The sequence below is a fragment of the Ischnura elegans genome, chromosome 1 (assembly GCF_921293095.1).
Source record: "Ischnura elegans chromosome 1, ioIscEleg1.1, whole genome shotgun sequence".
In the NCBI taxonomy this organism is placed as follows: Eukaryota; Metazoa; Arthropoda; class Insecta; order Odonata; family Coenagrionidae; genus Ischnura; species Ischnura elegans.
The window spans coordinates 67961643-67980817 of record NC_060246.1 but is presented as its reverse complement, the minus strand read 5'-3'; the positions used below and the strand labels follow the sequence as shown (position 1 = coordinate 67980817).

General features: G+C 38.8%; 1 protein-coding gene across 1 annotated transcript in view; it reads right to left on the bottom strand.

Moving 5' to 3' along the window:
• LOC124162794 overlaps positions 1-18961 on the bottom strand; it is a 409880-nt gene extending 390919 nt beyond the window's left edge. Inside the window, exon 1 of the mRNA XM_046539452.1 lies at positions 18721-18961. The gene's annotated coding sequence lies outside the window, so the exon portion shown is untranslated. The remainder of the gene's footprint in view (positions 1-18720) is intronic.
• Positions 18962-19175: the final 214 nt, after the last annotated feature.

Below are 19175 nucleotides of genomic sequence, written 5' to 3'. Positions count from 1 at the left end.
GCCCAGCACTGAACTGATAACGGGCAGAAGTATCCAGGAGCATGCATTCCAACCGTCATCAGAACGAGCCCTGAAGACGGCAAATATCTCTTTCTCTGAATCGATGGCGGCATGGATCATCTGAACCAGCACATCACCAGGACAGAAGGTCGAGAACAATTATCTATGGTTATACATTGGGAAAAAAATCCCTTCATACTCCAGGTAAACATTATTTTACCTCTGATGAGTTGGCAGTCTCAGAATCTCAAAGAAAGAGAGGGAACAGGGAGTTCAACGTCTAATCGGCCTTAAATCATTGCATTTGTAAGAACTCGAAATTCAGGCATGAAACTACGATTTTCAACGAAATAATCATTCAACATTAGGTATGTGCGCCGACAGTACAAATTCCCCGGCGGCGACGTCCGGGAGTATTTTTACCGGCAATCGACATTATTGAGAATTGAAAATTGATTCGTGAATTCCCAAAACGTTGCCAAAAGCAAACTTTACAGGAAAAAGAATTAACTTATTTCGTAAAGAAAAAATATTATGAAGTAGGTGAATAGCACATTGAATTATCTTTGAAGTAGAAATTGTGTCTCTTATTTTTTTAAATAAATATTTTATTCACATTTACAACGTGTTGCGGTATGAAAAGTAATATTTTGCAATTTTGGCATCTACAACGTTCTGGAAATGCACGATTCAATTGACTTAGAGCCCCCGCGCACAGGCAACTTTTACAAAGCAACTATTTAGTTGCTTTGAGGAAGTCCCTAAGAAACACACGGCAGTTGCGGCAACTTAGAAGCCGCCTGTGCGCGGCCACAGTCAATGCCGAGTGTTTCATTTGAACTTCCACAAAGCAACTAAATAGTTGCTTTGTAAAAGTTGCCAGTGCGCGGGGGCCCTTATAAACAACAATGAGTGCAAAACTAGGATGAATCATTGACTAAGCGTCCTAGTGTTGTGAGATTCAGGGAGACATACGATCTTATTTTCAGCTATTTTCAGATCGGAGTAGAGACCGCAGCGTGCACTAGTTTTTGGTGTTGGCTGCGCACAGTCCTATTCCATATATAGCCATTCATTCGCTGGAAAATGGCAAATAACCGCTCGCTATAAAAGCTAGTGACCTCATCATATCATTATCTCAGAATGCAATTCGGTCGCTGAAAATCGAGGTATTGCTGCGAAACGACTTAGATCATCGGGCATGAGCAACGAGTGTCGTCACTATCTTTCTACGACCCTTTCATTCAAAGGATTAAGAATTTCAACTTATCTTTGGCGATAGCATGACAAGTCAAAACAAGATTCTTTCCCCCTTATAGCCCCCCTAGCCCCTCCCCCATAGATCCGCCACTGGCTCCAACTGTATATGTATGTAATCTACCGATTCGATCGATAGATTTTTCTTCCTCATAGGAAAATCTACTAGAATTGGTAGAATATTAATAGCGTACTGCTTGGTTTCGCTGATGGTAGGATCTGCCCGCCTTTGTGACGGTGCAGGATTCCTCGTCCCCTCCCCTTCTTCCCCGTCCTACCCCTGGAGGCGTCGTCGGGCTCTCATCGCGGCGGCGCCTCCTTTCCTTGTTCCTTCCCGTCTTTCCCCTTCTGGTAGCAGAGGAGAAAAGCTGATCGCTTATAGTCCCTGCTCCAGGAGTGTATCCTGCGAACCCGACCCAAGGGTTTCGTTCCTATTGTATATGTATGTACCCGGCCACCTGATCGAATGTTACCGAGATGATGGCAACACTACAGTGCTGACACCCGGGTCCGCTTATCAATACATGTTTGGATTAAAGCAATGCTAATTTTCCCCGTGAATGTGACAAGCTACCGCAAAAACACCTGTAGCTATTGTTTAAAAATCCTGGAAACGCGAGAAGCGCCAGGGAAGGGAAATAGCCCACCGCCTAACACTTGGAATGTCCTGAAAAGGTGGCTGGAACTTGCAAAATGCCTGAAATTCCGCTATTTGTTATCATTAGATTTGTCAATCAGTTCAAAACAACTTAGCTTGGCGTGACTTGACTGGATATCAACCAGTCCTTTAAGTGAAACATTCCACCGATATAAGCGTAAACCGGATATAAAACGTGAAGAAAACTTTCATATTCATCATATTTCTGTCGATTTGTATTATTATTTTTATCGCTACTTCCAATGTATCTTGATATTTTATTATATAACAGTCATTCCTAGTCGAGATACGCCTCTAATCTGTTGTGAACCAGTAGACGCTCACCTAAAGTGTTCAACTCCACAGTTACGCCAAACTGGCTCAATTTAAGTTGTTTTGAATGAGACTTTCGACCTCTACTCGCTTTCTCCTTGTTTTCATGGCAATATCGGCCTTCTTACAAAGCCACGAAGCTTTAAATTTAATCCTAAGCCTTCAACCTCTGCGTAGCAGCATCTAGTGCTTTTATTTATATGACATTTGAGATTTCGACATCCCATCCCACTTCTAATTCCATCCTTCCTCCTCCTCGTAACACAAAACGCCAGACGACTATGGTTTGATCTGCGATAAACTGCCACTCACTTCCGAAAAGCGAAGCCCCCGAAAATTCGATTGCATTTCGGACAGCCATCCCCTCTTTCGGACAACTAATCGTCTCCCCTCCCTTCGTCCTGCGTCTTGTCGTCGTTTAGAAACCAGCAAATCGTTGTACTTATGCTTATTTTCTGTCAAGGACGACTCTTTCGGATCACCCTCGCGTGATTTTTGGATGGGAGCGGGGAACGGTCTCCATAATATTTGGCTTTGTCACGATGAAAATAAAAATAAAAAATAACTTTTGACCTTTAGAACTTTCAGGAAGGATTTCAAATAATAATGGAGACATGGAGGCAACTCAAACGTCCATTCGATTACTCTCGACTCCAATGAACCCGCGGAATCAATTTTTTCCGTCGAACAGGCAAAAAAAAACTTGAGCGCGTAATGCGGTCGCCGATAAATGAAACGTCTGTCCTGGTTGCAACGGTCAAAACAAACAAATGCACTTCTTTGAATCGGAAATGCACGTACTCAAATTTACATGCCAGAGGAAGAGCTAATAAGCAAGTAAAACTGTTCAAGCGTCCGCGAGATACGGCTGTTCAAATTGAAATGTGAAAATATGCAAGCTCATTGCTCAATTTCCTGCTATTTAAGCAGATCATAAATTTAAACTTACAGGTTTATATGAATAAGCAATGGTACTCAAATGGCCCCAATGTTAGCTCTGTGACAGTGGCGAAAAGCTATCACCACCAAATCGAGGAAGGTCTGGCACGATCATTAATTACAGAAAAGGAATAAAGACGGTAATGAGTTGCGAGTTGCCCGTTACATAGAAAATAACATGAGTGGGCAGCGTGTGAGGCACCTAATCGATGAAAAAAAGCACTTATTGACTTTGTATTATTAAAATCACTGTTCATCATTAATTTCTCATTGATAAACAATAGGTTTTCTCCCAGCAAAATCAAGTTTAGGGAAATTTTCCCGTTAATAATAATTTAAAGCTAAATAATCGAAAATTTCAACTTTCCATATCCAATTCTAAAAAATGTATTGGCCAACATTGGAAATCCATGCTAGCGATATATATATATATATATATATATATATATATACATGACAATTAGCTGTGAGAAGAGCAGAGTTAAGTGAGGAACCCTGATACTCTCGTAAAATTTTTAAGATATCTTCTAGGACAAATGGAAGGGAAACTTAATAAAAAGCGATCGATTACAGATCTAATGCATTCTATCCTGGTAGTGAAGGCTGTACGGGTGTTCCACCGGGTAATCTCCACCACGGATGCCGGCGTTTCGGTTTACGAGTAGTACTCCATTCTCAGGGCTGAACCATTTTCTGTCAAGGGCGACTCTTACGGATAGCCATCGGGTGATTTTTTGGGATGGTAGCGGGAACGGTTTCCATATAAGGTATTTGGTTTTGTCAGGAGTACAAGAATTCATCTAAAAAAAATCACGCGATGGTGATCCAAAAAAGTCGCCCGAAAGAGTAGGCATAATAACAGCGTGGAGTAGGAAGGAAACAATACGAAAAGTAGGATAGGAAACTCTTGGAGGCACCCCATGCCGTGAGGGATGGCTGGGAAGAGATGAGCCGCATTAGCGATCCTTACAGTGAGGAAAAGTGCACTTGTCTCTATTCGGGAGGCAATTGCCCCGTTCAGATTATGATTGTCCGAGGGATCGTCCGAGCGATAGTTGGCAGAACTAGTCCTGTGAATGCATGTCCCAACAATAGTTCACGTAGTTCTTAACGTAGCCACTTTACAATGGTTAGGCACTGGGAAACCCGAAAAGGAAGCGACAAGAGAAAGACCAAAGGTTTGTGAAGCTCCCTTCGCTCTAGTTTTTCATGGATTTTTCCAAGTAAGGAAGAATAAGGGCGGAAGAAAAATTATTCGTGAAATACTCGTAGACCACAGTAATATCTTGACCCTGCATAGCTCAACAGCATCGCTAACCGTCAATTTCTCGTTCACTTTAGATGTCAGCACTAGAGGGCAGCACAGGTTTTAACCATCGTTGTGTGAGTGCACGCTAGTTCCAACGATTGCTGGAACAATCGAATGGTTCAGCCCTGAGGATAACCCGAAACTCGTAACCCGAAACATCGGCAGCAGGGACGCCGACTTAGAAAAAATATTGGGGGGGCCCCAACCGGGGATCTTTCCCCGGGAAATTTATAAGCAGTGAGTTTTAAGTTTTTTAAGCATTTTAGAAGAGTCATATGATCAACATTAGAACACTGAGGACTCTAATCTCGATATCTGGACACTCCGGGGAAAATCGACAAGCCTGACTCTTTTTTCCTCACACCCATAACGAATTTTTGAGGGGGCTCGGGCCCCCTCAAGCCCCATGGAGTCGGCGCCACTGATCGGAAGCCGTGGAGGAGATTACCCACTGGAGCACCCGAATAGCCTTCACAACCAGCGATCGATTACTTTCGGAAGTAACGTGGATTGAGGAGACTATACCGAATAAATGTGGCAGAAATTTTCGATAACTTCCTCCACTATGTGCCTTTAATCTTATTGGAATCCTTGAAGATTAATCGTCGCCCGAGGCACCCGCCACCGCTCCCGCTTCATTGCCGTCCATTTAAGCGCGGCGGTGTGAGTGGGTGACTCTTAAAATTCTTACAAGTCGGAAAGCGAGAATAAAGATTTCTTGGCGCGGGTGAGACACCAGAATAAATCCCTGCTCTCGCGCCACCGCATCGGTGACGTGATCGGAAAGTATCGGCACGGAGGAGGAGAGGGGAGAGGGAGAGCGGAAATTCGGCTGGGGGGAGGGGAAATGGTCGAACGATGACGTCAGAAAAGATCCTTTTAAAATAGCGCTTAACTTGGTCACGCAGTAACCGAAATCTGATGACATCAACGTGAATATTTGAAAATTGACCGTTTTTCTCCTCGCTCGCCAGAACAGCAATGGTCGGTGTGTTTTCTTACAATGACTGTACTTTCATTAGTAGCTTCACTCTTTTACTTAGTGATTCAACCCAAAGGTTGGGCTGGATAGGTGAGGGTAGAGCTCACCCCGAATTAAGCCACACATTCAGGGCAAGGTGATCAGTTCCTTTCCCTGGGTCACCCCCAACTTCGAGGATTTGTTTGGGGGTGTCCGAGATCCCTCAATGAACAGCCGAAGGTCTTACTTACTAGACTACTACGCTTCCCCATAATAACTTTGGACGTAAAAATTGGAAAATTTTTATACCACTCCTTACACAGCATACAAAATATACTTTTTGAAATATCAATGGTGGTGATCACGCTTTCATAGAAGCCTGCATGAATTTGGAAATACATTCGAGCGCCGTCTGATCATTGCCAATTTCATAGCTAGAACTAAAAAGATTCAGTGAATTAAACCCATAAATTCATCTAATACAACCAGGTATGGATTCAATTCTTTCTTTCTTGGGGAACCATTACAAACTTGCTTGGGAAACCATATTGTTGACAATCTAAGTTTTCATTATCCCAGGGAATTTTGGAGGGCGACGGTTGCCCTCTCATCCCCTGCTTTGAAACGCCCCTAAATCTTAATCTGATCCTATACCTCTTCTCCAACAGTAGCTCTAAATTTGTCATGACTTTCGGGTTCTCCAGCCGCTTTTGCCAATGGTTGTCCTACACCTGAGCTCTGATTGGTCAGTACTCTCATCCACACGTTTTTGATTGGGTGGCAATAGTCTATGTTTATATTATGAGTTTTGTGGATTTCCAGGGCTTATCTGGTCTTTTTTGGATTACATAGGCTCTCTAGACGCTTTTGCCACTATCTTCAGTCTTTCGGTAGGACAAAAAATAATAATAAATAGCAATAAAATATAAGAAATAAAAAAATTAATATAATAATAATAAATAATGAGGAATCAAGACTCACGGCAAAAAATCAAGACTCTCCTTCGACCTAATTACGGAATCAGGATGGCTTTTGAAACTGCTGTCGATCGCAAATGACAAACTTGGCTGAAGAACCAGAAATTTGGCAGTCATCATGAGCATCGCTGCGGAAATCCACGCACGAATTTAGCTCTAAATTTGATGAAATCAATTTTTCACGTAAATAAACAAACTTACCACGTCAGGCATAACGGAATCGGCCAATCAACGTTACTACCTAACCATCGGCCTTCCCTTCCACTGAAAATTAAACGGGAGAGAGTAGGCCATGTGATTTCGGATACCCTATCTTTGTCGAATACGCAGAAGTAGAAAATCGTTCTTTCCTGTCCTTGGGATTGATGTGAGGGATTCTGTCTGAAGTGCCCGCATCCTGGACGAAGGAAGTGGCAGGCAAGAAGGAGTGCGAGAGGGGGAGGAAGAAGGAAAATGCCCCTGAGAAAACCCGAAAAGAAAGAGACGTCACGGATTTATTGCAGCATGAAGGTGAAAAAGGACGAAATTCAGTTCATCTTTCCATTCTTACCTCGCAAACGGATCACCATAACGAAAATATATGCCTTGGGCCGTTCAAGAGGTCGGACTTAAGCGGCATCTTTGGATTTGCTTTCCTCTTGGGGAACCCGGAATTGTATCTTCATTTAATTCAAATATATTTATTCGGGAAAATATAAATTCTCTCCTCTTTCAAAAATAAATCTCAAAGTAAATACACCAGGGAGACCCATACCTTTGGGGGAAGCCTTTAAGAGCATGGGGTCAGCAAAACCTCGGAAGATTTTCCGTTTTTGCCACGATTTCGACAAATGTCATCCTCTTAAAAAAAAACTTTAAAATTCTAACGTTTATGAAGTCAAATTTGTCACTTTCCTAAACTAAAAAAAAATATAGGCAATATAGACTCAAATAATGGAGACGGTGAAGTGGAAGGAGAGGAGGAGGAACGACGAAGTGCTAGACATGGTGGGTGAGGAGAGGCAGCTTTTAGATGAGATGCGGAAGAGAGAAGTTTTGGATGGAGAGAGTACTTAAAACGGGAAGGGGATTTTGAATAAATTGGGCGGTAGAATATTAGGTAAACGAGTGAGGGGAAGGAAGAGAATAGGATTTTTAGATAGTAAACCTCATATTGAATTAAAGAGGGAAGTGGAAGTGCTTGAAGGAAGGGGAGACTCCCAAAATGCTTCTTGAGTACTCAATGGAAACCCACTTTAAACGGTAGAATACTTAAATTTAGTAGTACTCAGTACTTTTCCGTTCTGTATGACGATAAGACGTAGTTTCCTTATTGCACCTACAAAAGAGTAAGCTATCATTCTCTCTTCGTTTCAATTCCTATTTTTAAAGATCTAAAGCAAATCCATCGATCACAGAGATCAATTTAGATGAAATATATATGAAAGATACTAATTTTAATACCGAAGTCAATAAAAATCGACGGAAATGGGATGGATTCAAAAAAGAGAATAAATATTGCATTTGGATGGGAGACATGGAGGTAATGTACGTAGAAATCGTTCGTCCTAACCTACTACTCCACAGCACATTGGGTCCCACGATTCTCGGGGCATTTCATGTATTCTATTAATATTCAAAATCACCCCATCTAAATTCAGTCATGTATAATACATGACCCTTCTGGTGTCGTAATGATTCAATTTATGGGCAGTTGAGTAGAAAATTTATTCTTAGATCCCTATTATAGTTGCTCTTCTGTCTGAAGTTGATCTTCAACCTAGCACGGTGCATTACGTATCCTAGAGAAAATTAAAATAACAATAAGATTTTTATACTACACGTATAGCCTAGGCCACTTTCTAAACGGTATAGAGTTTAAATAATAGATTTCCCATCAAAATAAGGGTCATACCTACTGCGGTAGAAATACAAGCAGCTACCTAGATTTTGAAGAATACCTTTTTGTGGGGGATCGGGTTGGTGTGGTGGCTAGAGTGTTGGCTTCCCACCCGGCGGGCTCGGTTTCAAATCCCGGCAGTGGCAGAGAATTTTCAAAGACTGCCCGATCCCTGCTTGAATGTTGTGTGGAGGACATTTCAAGCGCAACACTCCGTCGGTCGGATGGGACGTTAAGCCGTGGTCCCCTTGGCGCCTTTCGTTAAGAGAAGGCTAACGCCGACGCCGGGTTTCTCTCCACCCTTCCTTCCACACCCTTCCCTCATGGCGCAAATGACCTCAGCTGTCGGTCGCCTCCTCCAAATACCATACCGATACCTTTTTGTATTAGAGTAAAACGACAGAGCGACTGTGAAAAAGAATGAATCTTTAAAAACAAAAGCATTGAATAATGATGTTTTTGGCAAAAAATATCGTAGGGGGTACTATGGGTACCCCCTACACTATTTGATGCATTACTTACGAAGGTCGATACTCCAAGAAACCGGAGAAGTAGCCACAGTCCATCTCAAATAAGTTCCGTATGGGAAGCCTTAATGAGGAGTTAAAAGCTGGCCACAAGGTCTTAGGGTTTACGCAGTACAAGGACAGATGGGGACATTGCCTCTCTCGGAAGTTATGTCTGTCACTGCCTTAAGTTGTGTGAAAGTCTTTGTATTTGGTATGAATTCGCGCGATTATTAAAAGCTAAACCGCACGAGTGAAGACATTTTTCATTCAGACTCACGAATGGCCTTTCATATGTTACCATCTCGCTGCTACTCGTCTTCATCTAAAATCCTACGCTGACTGAATCATTCATTCACCTATATACATCCCAAACTTTTGAAGATACTTTCTTTGGATATGATACCTTCAAATCTCATTCCAGAGGTAATTTTAAGATGTACTAAAAAAGGATTTTTGCGTAAAAATGTTTTGGGTTTTTATCACTTGTATTAAAAATAAGAATTCATACAATTTGTGATAAAATATAAAATTTGCAAAATATACCTTATTCCTGTGTTACCATGAGAAACTAGTAGCGCTAATGATTTCAGCAACAAAGAAAGGGCAAGGAGTTTCCAAAATACGTTTTACAGGATGGGTACTGCTGAAGTGAGAAAAGATAGCCCGGATGAGAATACGACAAAATCAGAAAAATAAAGAGGCAAGATATTATCTTCAACAGATAACACAGTTTGGGTCGTACTGCTGGTGGCCACATTGTAGGTGGTGGAAAAATTCTGCCATTAGCTAAACTTACTAAAACGATTGGCCACTGCTTTGAAAGGTAGTAAAATCACATTTTTCAGCTAACCGTTGAAAATCCATGAATACCCTCTGCTACTTTATTTATGAAAATAATCAAATAGAGTAAGAATCATTAATACACTAACGAGTTTCGTTGGGAATTTTACCGCAATATTGCCCTCGAAGAACAATCATATGTATCTGCAAGCTAGTGTCCAACTATATCTGAGAATTCTTAAAGGCCTCGGCGACATAACAGCACAACCCAAAATAGTTTCCTCTGCAGATCACGTCCGTAGCAACACGCGTATTGTAACATTTACTTTAAGGTAAGATAAGTAAAGGGAGCCTTTGCTCACTCAAAAGAACTTCATTTATCTTCGAGTATGTAATGTCTAAGAATATGACGCATGTGCGTATGTTATATATGGAATAGAAAACCCACAATTACTTCAAATATAAAAGTTGTCATGGCAAAAAACAATAATGGGTTGTTGCTGATTTTGACGAAAGATAGAGAACACGGAAGTTTCCTAACTTTTGTACGTCAAAAGATTAAGAAGACGAATAAAGAAAGTGAATAAACTGTAAGTAGTGATAAGGAAATTAATACTATCGCTGCATTACGATAAATACAGCCAACAAATGATCATCGTCAGCGACGAAATCACATCAAATTTTTTTTCCCGAATTTTTTACTCTTTTTGATTTACCGATATTACTTTTCCATCGCATCCATCTTTTTACATTTGCTAGAATCTTCTCCGCTCAACAAAAGTGTCATTTTCTTAATACCCGGCGAGTACGAAAACTTCTGAATGGCTGTAGAAAAATGCTATTTATTTTTCGCGCAATCTGATTTAATACTTTTTTGGATAATTTGGGGACCAACTGTAAATACATGTGTATATTATTAATTCTCCGCTCCCCCCCTTTGATTCGTTAATAAGGTAAAGAATAAATAGGTTTTAGCGCAAAAATTCAAGCCACTCAAGGTGTCCCGTATCGTTAATTATGCTATAAAAACTGATTTAAAAAACTCCATCGGAATAAATTAAGATAATTTATTAACGGCAGTAAAGGAATGACAATTTTTGTATGAATTCTATGCACAGTCTTGCGTAGATGGAAAATTACAAATGAAATGTCTTTATAAATTCAATGTTACCATTTTAACTTTAATAAAACGATTGCAGTAGCAATTATTAATGGAATATGACAGTTCTCTGGCAACAAAGTCGATGGACTAATTTCAGAAAGAAAAAGCGACAGAAGCTAACGAGATATTTGGAAGGCCACCAAGAATGCATATTATTGCACCACTGACCCGGAGACGTAAAACATGAAAAAATTCAAGCATTGACCGAAAGCAGAAGAAAATTCATCGCTATTTCTCTGCGCAGGTTTAATATTATTCTCACAAACACGAAAACGAAGAGGAAAACTTCTCTGCATCTTTGAAAACGCAATAACTTGTGCCAGCTCGAATATGTATAGGTTGGCTTGACCTGTATATTTGACAGCAATGGTTAGATTTCGAGCACCTTCGAGCGAGAGCATAGTCGTGAATCGGCGGAATGTTGAGGGAAAACAGACTGGTAATCGATCGATGAAGACTTTTTTTCAAGAGGTATTTACTGCTTGAACTCACGCTATCACTTACACAGTGATGGCGTTCATCCAAAAAAAAAAGGCAATTTATCCAATGCTCTGCGAGAGAACTAAGGTTACTATTTGAAGGTCCCATTTGGTGGGATAGGAAAATTTCTAGACGCCTTACCGTCTTTGAGTCTCGATTCACGCGCACACGAATCTTCTGGGAGAGGAAAACCTCTACAGGAATGATTCACGGAGAATAACTCTCTACTGTGCGACAAATTCAGAGATATAAAGGACTGCGCAGGAGAAATCTGCTTTTAACAATGGTTAATCAACTAATAATCCAATAAAATATGTCCTCTTTTGTATTAATTCCAGACCCGATGCAAAATATTGTGCATCACATAATTAAACATTATGAAGTACCGAGTAATAGCTTACCATGAAAATGAAAATTCAATAAGCAATGTTCTATCAACAAAACAAGGAAAAATGTTCCCAAAAAATAAAAAAAGAGGAATTTTACAAGTCTAAGCAAGGGAATTAAATTAATTTTAAATGGTATTATGAAAATTTGGGAAAAGAAAACCTTGGAAAACATACAAAACTTTGCATGCCTGAACTAGCTAAAACCTATAAATTTTATTATCATTATGATCTTTCCATTTATCTATCAGTGAGTTCAAAAGGTCACTTAAAATATTTCGGCACCCAATGAACTATATTTTTCAAGGATATAATATATAAAGAAATTAAATACATCCTTTGAATATGTTGATGACGATATAAATGTGGGAATAAAGCTGTGCACAATTAAATGACACTGGCTATCACACAATTGGTTATAAGATAAACCGTAAAGACCACTACCCAAAAAAGAGTGAAACTAGTTAGACGTACATTAGAATATATTAATTCGAGAATAATAACTATATAAAGGTACTTTAAGAATGCCTCATTAAAATAATTTTAATAATTTTAATCCCTCAAAAATTTTAGAGTGCTCAAATTATGATACACAAATGGTAACTAAAGCGCCTTCCTTGGAAATTTTTGACTCGTCCATATACATCTCATTGGAAAAGTTCTGCATTCGAAAATGAACCTTCAACCATGATTTCTACATCACAAATTCTTTATGAATCACACAGCCATTTATTTCCTACTATGAGTTACTCACAGGTCAGCATCCTGGGGGTACTCAGAGACAGCCGGAATTATTTCCAATTACATTTAAAACGTCAAGGCAAATCGATATATCCGCTGTAAAAAAAAACCATCGATATTAGCACGATGCTGTTGCATTGCTTGTGAACAATCGCGGCTGGTATGTCTTAATTGTCATGAAACCGTACTCAAGGTAGGCGCTACATAGCAACGATAATCAATGTCATTTTGCATTCATACAGACTTTAAAACAAAAAGTAGCACGTTTAAATAACAATTTTTTGTATTAACACTTCCACAAAAACACCAATTTCCCGGCAGTAACAAATGATGGAGCTAAGAACTGACTATAATCCACACGGAATACGCTCTTAATTGAAATTTGATTTGGCACATTCATTTTACTTCTAACGCGATGGATAATTATTTAACAAAATTATATCATACTCATGTACTATGCACTAAGTTTCTGAGGTCACTTAAGGATTAAAGCGACTGGTAAGATCAACAACGATCCCTCCTCCTCAACTTTTTGTTGAGTACAGTTTCAAAAACTATGAACAAAAATAACTTTATAACAACAACCTGACTGGATCTTAGACCTGATGCCACATACAAATATAGAAAATTTATCAATTAGTAGCGGTGGAGTTTTATCTCAAAATTCAAGCCATCCAATACGATTCTAACTTCAGCCATAGCAAGTTCACTGCCTCAGGCAATTCTTATGAAGAATAATATTTTTTGCATCATTGGACACACGCAATATCAGTAAAAATCAATTAATAATTCCGCAGACGCTGATTAAATCAAACCTCCTTCATCGGTTCTCTCATAAATTTAAGGAAACAAAGGTCCCGAAATAATATAGTGTAATCTAATAGAAATCTCATATCGGAAGAATAGCATTAGAAATTTTCAAAAATCGAGTCTACTCGAATGCGACACTCTTACGCGATTCAAAACTGCCTAATTTCTCATCAATGCTAAACCTTCAAGCATATCACTTTATGGCACCAAAAATCTAGTTACCAGCGGTACTTGAAAGAAAACAATTTGGTCATACTCCAGTGAATAGGAGGTAGAACAAGTTTTATTGAAATTGGATACAAAAAAGGTCGTTCCCGTTATAATTACAGTAAGCTTACCATAAGTATTTCTGTTGCATATCTGAATTATGGTTAAATTGAATTCCTCACTTTTCCATAATACTCCCACTCTTATCTTCAAGCTATATCTTCTTTTTTTATACTCCTTGCCATACTTTTAAACCGATAATGCAACTCAAATTAACCAGCGAATGATTTTTCAGACAAATGTGAGTAAATCTGTTTTTAAATAGGCCACATGCCGAGAAAAACTCAGTTCAGGCTAAAAAGTAGGTAGTAAATGATGACGCATTTGCCATCGTGCAGCTAAATACCGTTAACACGCACTTTTCTCAACGAAATTGACAAAACATGCATATTAAAAGGTCACCAACACCTCGGTCACAGGAATCAAATCTACAAAATAATTGCTGCACCCAATACACACACAAGTCCACTTCTTTTATTTATTTTACTCAATGAATAATCACGTTATATTCTCTTAACTACATCACTTGTATAGATACCTGCCATTTATAACACATTATATTTTCCATCAACGAGAGTTCTTCGTCATAACTAAACATGCAATACACTCTGATAACTTTTTATCAGATAGTAATTTTTGCCTCGTAATTTTGTCGTTCCATTTTGCTAACCATGTTTACCAATATTTTATACGTAGTCACTTGGTTTTCGGTCCTATAGAAAAAAATGAAATCGTTACCGTTAAACTAATAAAGTCCGGCCTTACAGCCATGAAGAATATGAGTGACTCCAATTATCAGAAGTAGTCGCTTTAGAAAAGAGAATTTTTTTCACAGAGGATATATATGGGATCAAATGAGATTACTTATCCCAGAATCAAGGACGGGTAACCTAGTGGCATATCCTAGTAAATGCAGACAAAGGAATTCTGTTTCAGACATTAAAAATAGAATAATGCTTTATTGTCACCATGAATACAAATCAAAATATTATTACGGAGATTAAGGGACTCATATTTTTAAAGATATTTTTAAATATATGTGTTCATTTATTGGAAGATATAACCTTCTCTGAAGATTTTGAAACGGAGAAGTTCAATATTAAAAATAAATCCGTATCTATATCAATATAAAGACTGATCAGCGATCAATAACGACCGACAGATCCCATTTGAATAATTTTGCCACATGATTAGACCCTTCTTTTGAGTGCCACTACATTCATCAAATATTTATTTCTTTAGAAAAGATGAGGGAAATGTCATTTCTCATTATTTTTCAATCCAGATGCGACTTAAAGACTGTCTTTCCATGGAGCGCATGATCAAATGGAGATTCTCTTCAAGGCCATGAATGGAAGTGTCTATCAAGAATGTTTGAGAACCTTTCACAGCTCACCATAACCAAATAATTCACCCGGAAAACGTTTTAATAAGCACACTAAAACCTTTTTCTCATGATTTCTATGTTTTTATCGCTCACTTAAGAATAAATACCGAGAAAAATGTACCTTTTTGGCATATGAAGCTATTATCTCCCGTATAGTCTAAAATAAATGAAGGAGGCTTCTCTGCTAGTTTCCTTTAGCACTTGCATTGATATAAATATTGTATAAATGAAGAAATTTATGGAGCTACTAGCATCACGGAAAAATGTATTGCAAACTCATCGCTTGAAGTTATCACCTGCTTAAATCTGGGCAGTGAATAAATACCAAAAAAAGACTTCTTAATATCTATGGATACCTAACAAGTAACTTGCAATTAATCGAGTATTTTCTGTAAAGTATTGATCACTTGCCAGTGAACGGTAAAATTTCGGCCCTGGCTGGTTCATATTTGTTCAATATATCGAGAGTATTCTTGCCATAACCACGCAATCGTTGTCCATTACACAAAATTGGGAATTTTATTCAATGGAATGAGCCTATAACAAAGGACAAGAAAAACTAATTTGATCATGGATTACATTAGTGAAGGTACTTCAATTATCGTTCTCAACAATTATATTTTACCTAACTAGGAAAATACTGTTTCTGTCAAAAATTTACACTAAAATTCAAATACAAACTACACTAAAAAGTTCAAATATAAACTAACACACAATAATATGTTCAGTAGTTTAAATGTCGGTCATTCGTTCTCGTTGTTCCTAATTACCTTTCCAAGCAGCACAATCGGTTGTATACTAAAATGTACCAATGTAAAGTCAAAGGTTTTGATCATTTGAATTATTCATGGCCTACAGCTTAATAATTGTACAAAAAATTGAAGTATAGTTCACAAACGTTTAATCAACGACAAGAGTTACGCGGAATTTATGCAGATTTTGAGTACAATCATTTGAAGAATTCCTCCCGTTAACCGTAGTTCCTGACTGTGTATCAAACTAAGTCTAACTAAAGGTTAAAAAAGTGTCAGCGTGTTTACATTTGAAAAACGACAGTTTCTCCGGCATTGCAGACATGCAAGAGAAGCCAAGAAAAATCCAGCTTCAACACCAGCGAAACTTAAGTTCTGTAAATGGGTAGAACACAGAAAATCCCTAAAGAAATTGTTTTTCAACAATTGGAATAACTTTCTGATTAGTGATGCAAAATCATTTTCAGGAATGAAAAGCTTACTCGGAAAGGCTTGTTCAATTCGAAATTCATGGCATAAGCCTTAGGCAGGAAGCATTAGGCAGGAATCCTTAAATTCCATGGCTATCCGCCCATCTGGTCCAACACCGTTGGCATTCCAAGTACGAAGCCGTTTTCGCCCAACAAGGTAAAGAGCAATGTGGCGTATCATTCGAATGTTGAGCGCAGTCATGCGCACAAACCAGAGGCAACTAGGCGAAGGTGAAGTGGGAAATTAGTGATGAAGAGGGCACACGGGGTCATTTATTTCAAGTACATTTGCACCAGTAGCTCAAGAGATATTTCTCGTAGGTGCACACAATATATCTCCTCATACACATCCAAAGCTCCGGATTATTCCCTCAAACATCTACCAACAAAATACTGCCAAGTTTTCAAAAGGATGACAAGGTGGACAACAAAGATTGCTATTGAATAATAGATAGATGGTAATCTAGGCAAATATTTATGTTGCGTAATGGAAACTATATTTTTATGCACTAGGTAAATTATTCTTCCTTTATAATTCGCTTGGCGCACACCAAATAGTTACTATTTCTTTCGGCATTCAAGTTACACTAATTATTTCCTTCCCTCTCTTTTATCAATATCTCATGCATTCCTCAAGATATTATGATAGAAATCGGCAGTAATTAAACGATGTTCTTCGCACCTTATTATTGGCATTATTTATGTATTATATCCGTTTGTTTCCGGCGGATTAATGCAAAATAATAAAAACAGCTTCCCTTGATATTGCAAAATTACCTGTTTGTGAGGGAGACACCAACAAGTGGTAATGCAAAAATTGAGATGAAATCTGAAATTTTCACAATTTTTCAACTACCATCCTGAGGAAAAATTCATGAACAATTTTTGCGTCAGCTACCATACCTATGAAAAATTCTATGTCCATCTCCTATATCCGTTTAAACTTTATTTTCCAATACCTACTATTTTCCGAACAAATTTCCCCAGAGTATTCCAAATTTGCTCCCTCACAAACTATCACACTTTAAACCCGATATTCTGACTGCTTTTCTCACATTTTCTCTTAAATTGAGGCTGACAAGATCCTTTTGTACTGTATAACCACGATTGAACAACAAACTTCCCCGGAGCCTTTTTCCTCTAACTGCATTTAATTACCGACCCACCCTCACCATACGCCATCGATAATCTTCTGTCGCAGCGATAACTTAATAAACTTAAATTGAATTCCTTCATAACAATATATTGCATTCCTTCAAGCCAACAGCTGTTGGCTAAATAACGGCAAACTCAAAGCGCACGGCGCAGAGAGAAAAAAATGTCACTGATTGTCATGAGAGATGTGTATTAAAAATGATGTCTCAAAGTCATAGATTTAAAATAGGGACACCATAAACATAACTTTATGCGATACCCTTCACAAAAAATTCTCAAAGCGAGCTTTTCTTCTCAAGTTTGAAACATCATAAATCGTTCAAGTACCAAAAAACTCTTTATGGCACAGATCGTGGAGAAATGTATTGTGATCCTTTATTATTCTAGCATTTCCTATCGCTCACAAACAATACTATCTGTAAAGTCTTTCCTGCCAATTACTGTTTTTAAAGGATATGATATATACCGCTTACAGCTTCGTTAGATATTTCATCATAAAGCTCTTTGAAGGCAATTTTCCTGTTGTGCATATATAAATATATGAAGTGAATGCGTGAATGACAATCGAAACGCCATTTCCAAGTAAAATTTTAGCATAATCAGCATTTTATCATATATGATAATATCATATTATTATCACAGCCAATTTAAGAGATAGAAAATACTTTGCAAATAATTATTGATAATCGGTCAAAAATTAGTAAAAGAAGCTATCACGATTTTCAAAGACTGAATTCTGAAGGCAATGGTAAGGACGAAAACGGAAAACGGTCACTTGGTCTCGGATATAAAATCATTCCAAAAGTGTACACTGTGCATTATATGTACTCATATTTATTCTTAAATGTTGCCAGTCAACTTACAAAATTTTAAGTACGACAAGACATACATTAAGTGTGAAATACATACACGTACTTAAAAAAATGAACATGCAAGAGAATTATAGCCAAAGAATTATGACTACTAGAGCCAAATGCAAACCCTCAAGAAACAGCTTGAAACAGTAGCCTAATAGTAAAAAGGCTACTTGCCACCCACAATGTCTAGGATGTCTTTCAACGACATAATAATATGTGAGAGCTTCTATTTTGATACAAAAATTACGGTAGCTTCAATGGGTTTCACTTTTACACAGTTAATGGCTAAGGATTTAAAAAAATAAATAATTATATAACACACAACAAGCATGTGAAAAGAAGAAGAAAAGAATTATAACAACAATAAGAACACACGCTGATTTCCTTGAGGGAAAGGATAAAAAACAAGTCATCACTCATTTTAAACCTAGGACATCGTGATTTCGGAAATAGAAGTGACGCAACTATAAATCAGACACCGCGATTACCAAACTCACTCCAAAACAACAGGTCATAGCTCACACACCGCGAGGACAAACTCCCACCGAAATTCCTTACTGTTCCCAAGCTCGAACAAAGGAAGGCACACCAAAATATCAATCGAGACACCCAACGAGTCCAACAAATTTCACTCTCGCCCCTTTTCTCCTTATCAAAACTAGGAAAACAAACCTTTTATTCCACATGCGATAACAGGTTATGACCGACGTAACTCTTCCAGCCGCGAGGGATGGAGCTGGTGGCCCGACGACGAGGGAGAAGTAACCCAATCGACGGAGGGTACACACTTGAAAAATGAAAACTTTAAACCTCGCGTCCACAGCGGGGATTGCACGTGGGCACTCGCGCCTCGCACTGCCGGAGCCACCGCCTGCCGATCGCCACACCAAACGCCCAGGACGTCAAATGCGCGCCCGACGGAGGGCGCCACACCCGCGATACCTCTTCGCAAACCCCCTCCGTTCCCTTATCCCTCCTCCCCTACCAAGAACCTTCCCTTCCCCTCTACAACCCCACACCAACCTCCTCCACCTTATATACCACCACCACCACCTCCACTACCACCAACACAGTCACACGCACACGCCCGATCCTACTCTACACTCCTCTTCTCATCCTCGTCTCCA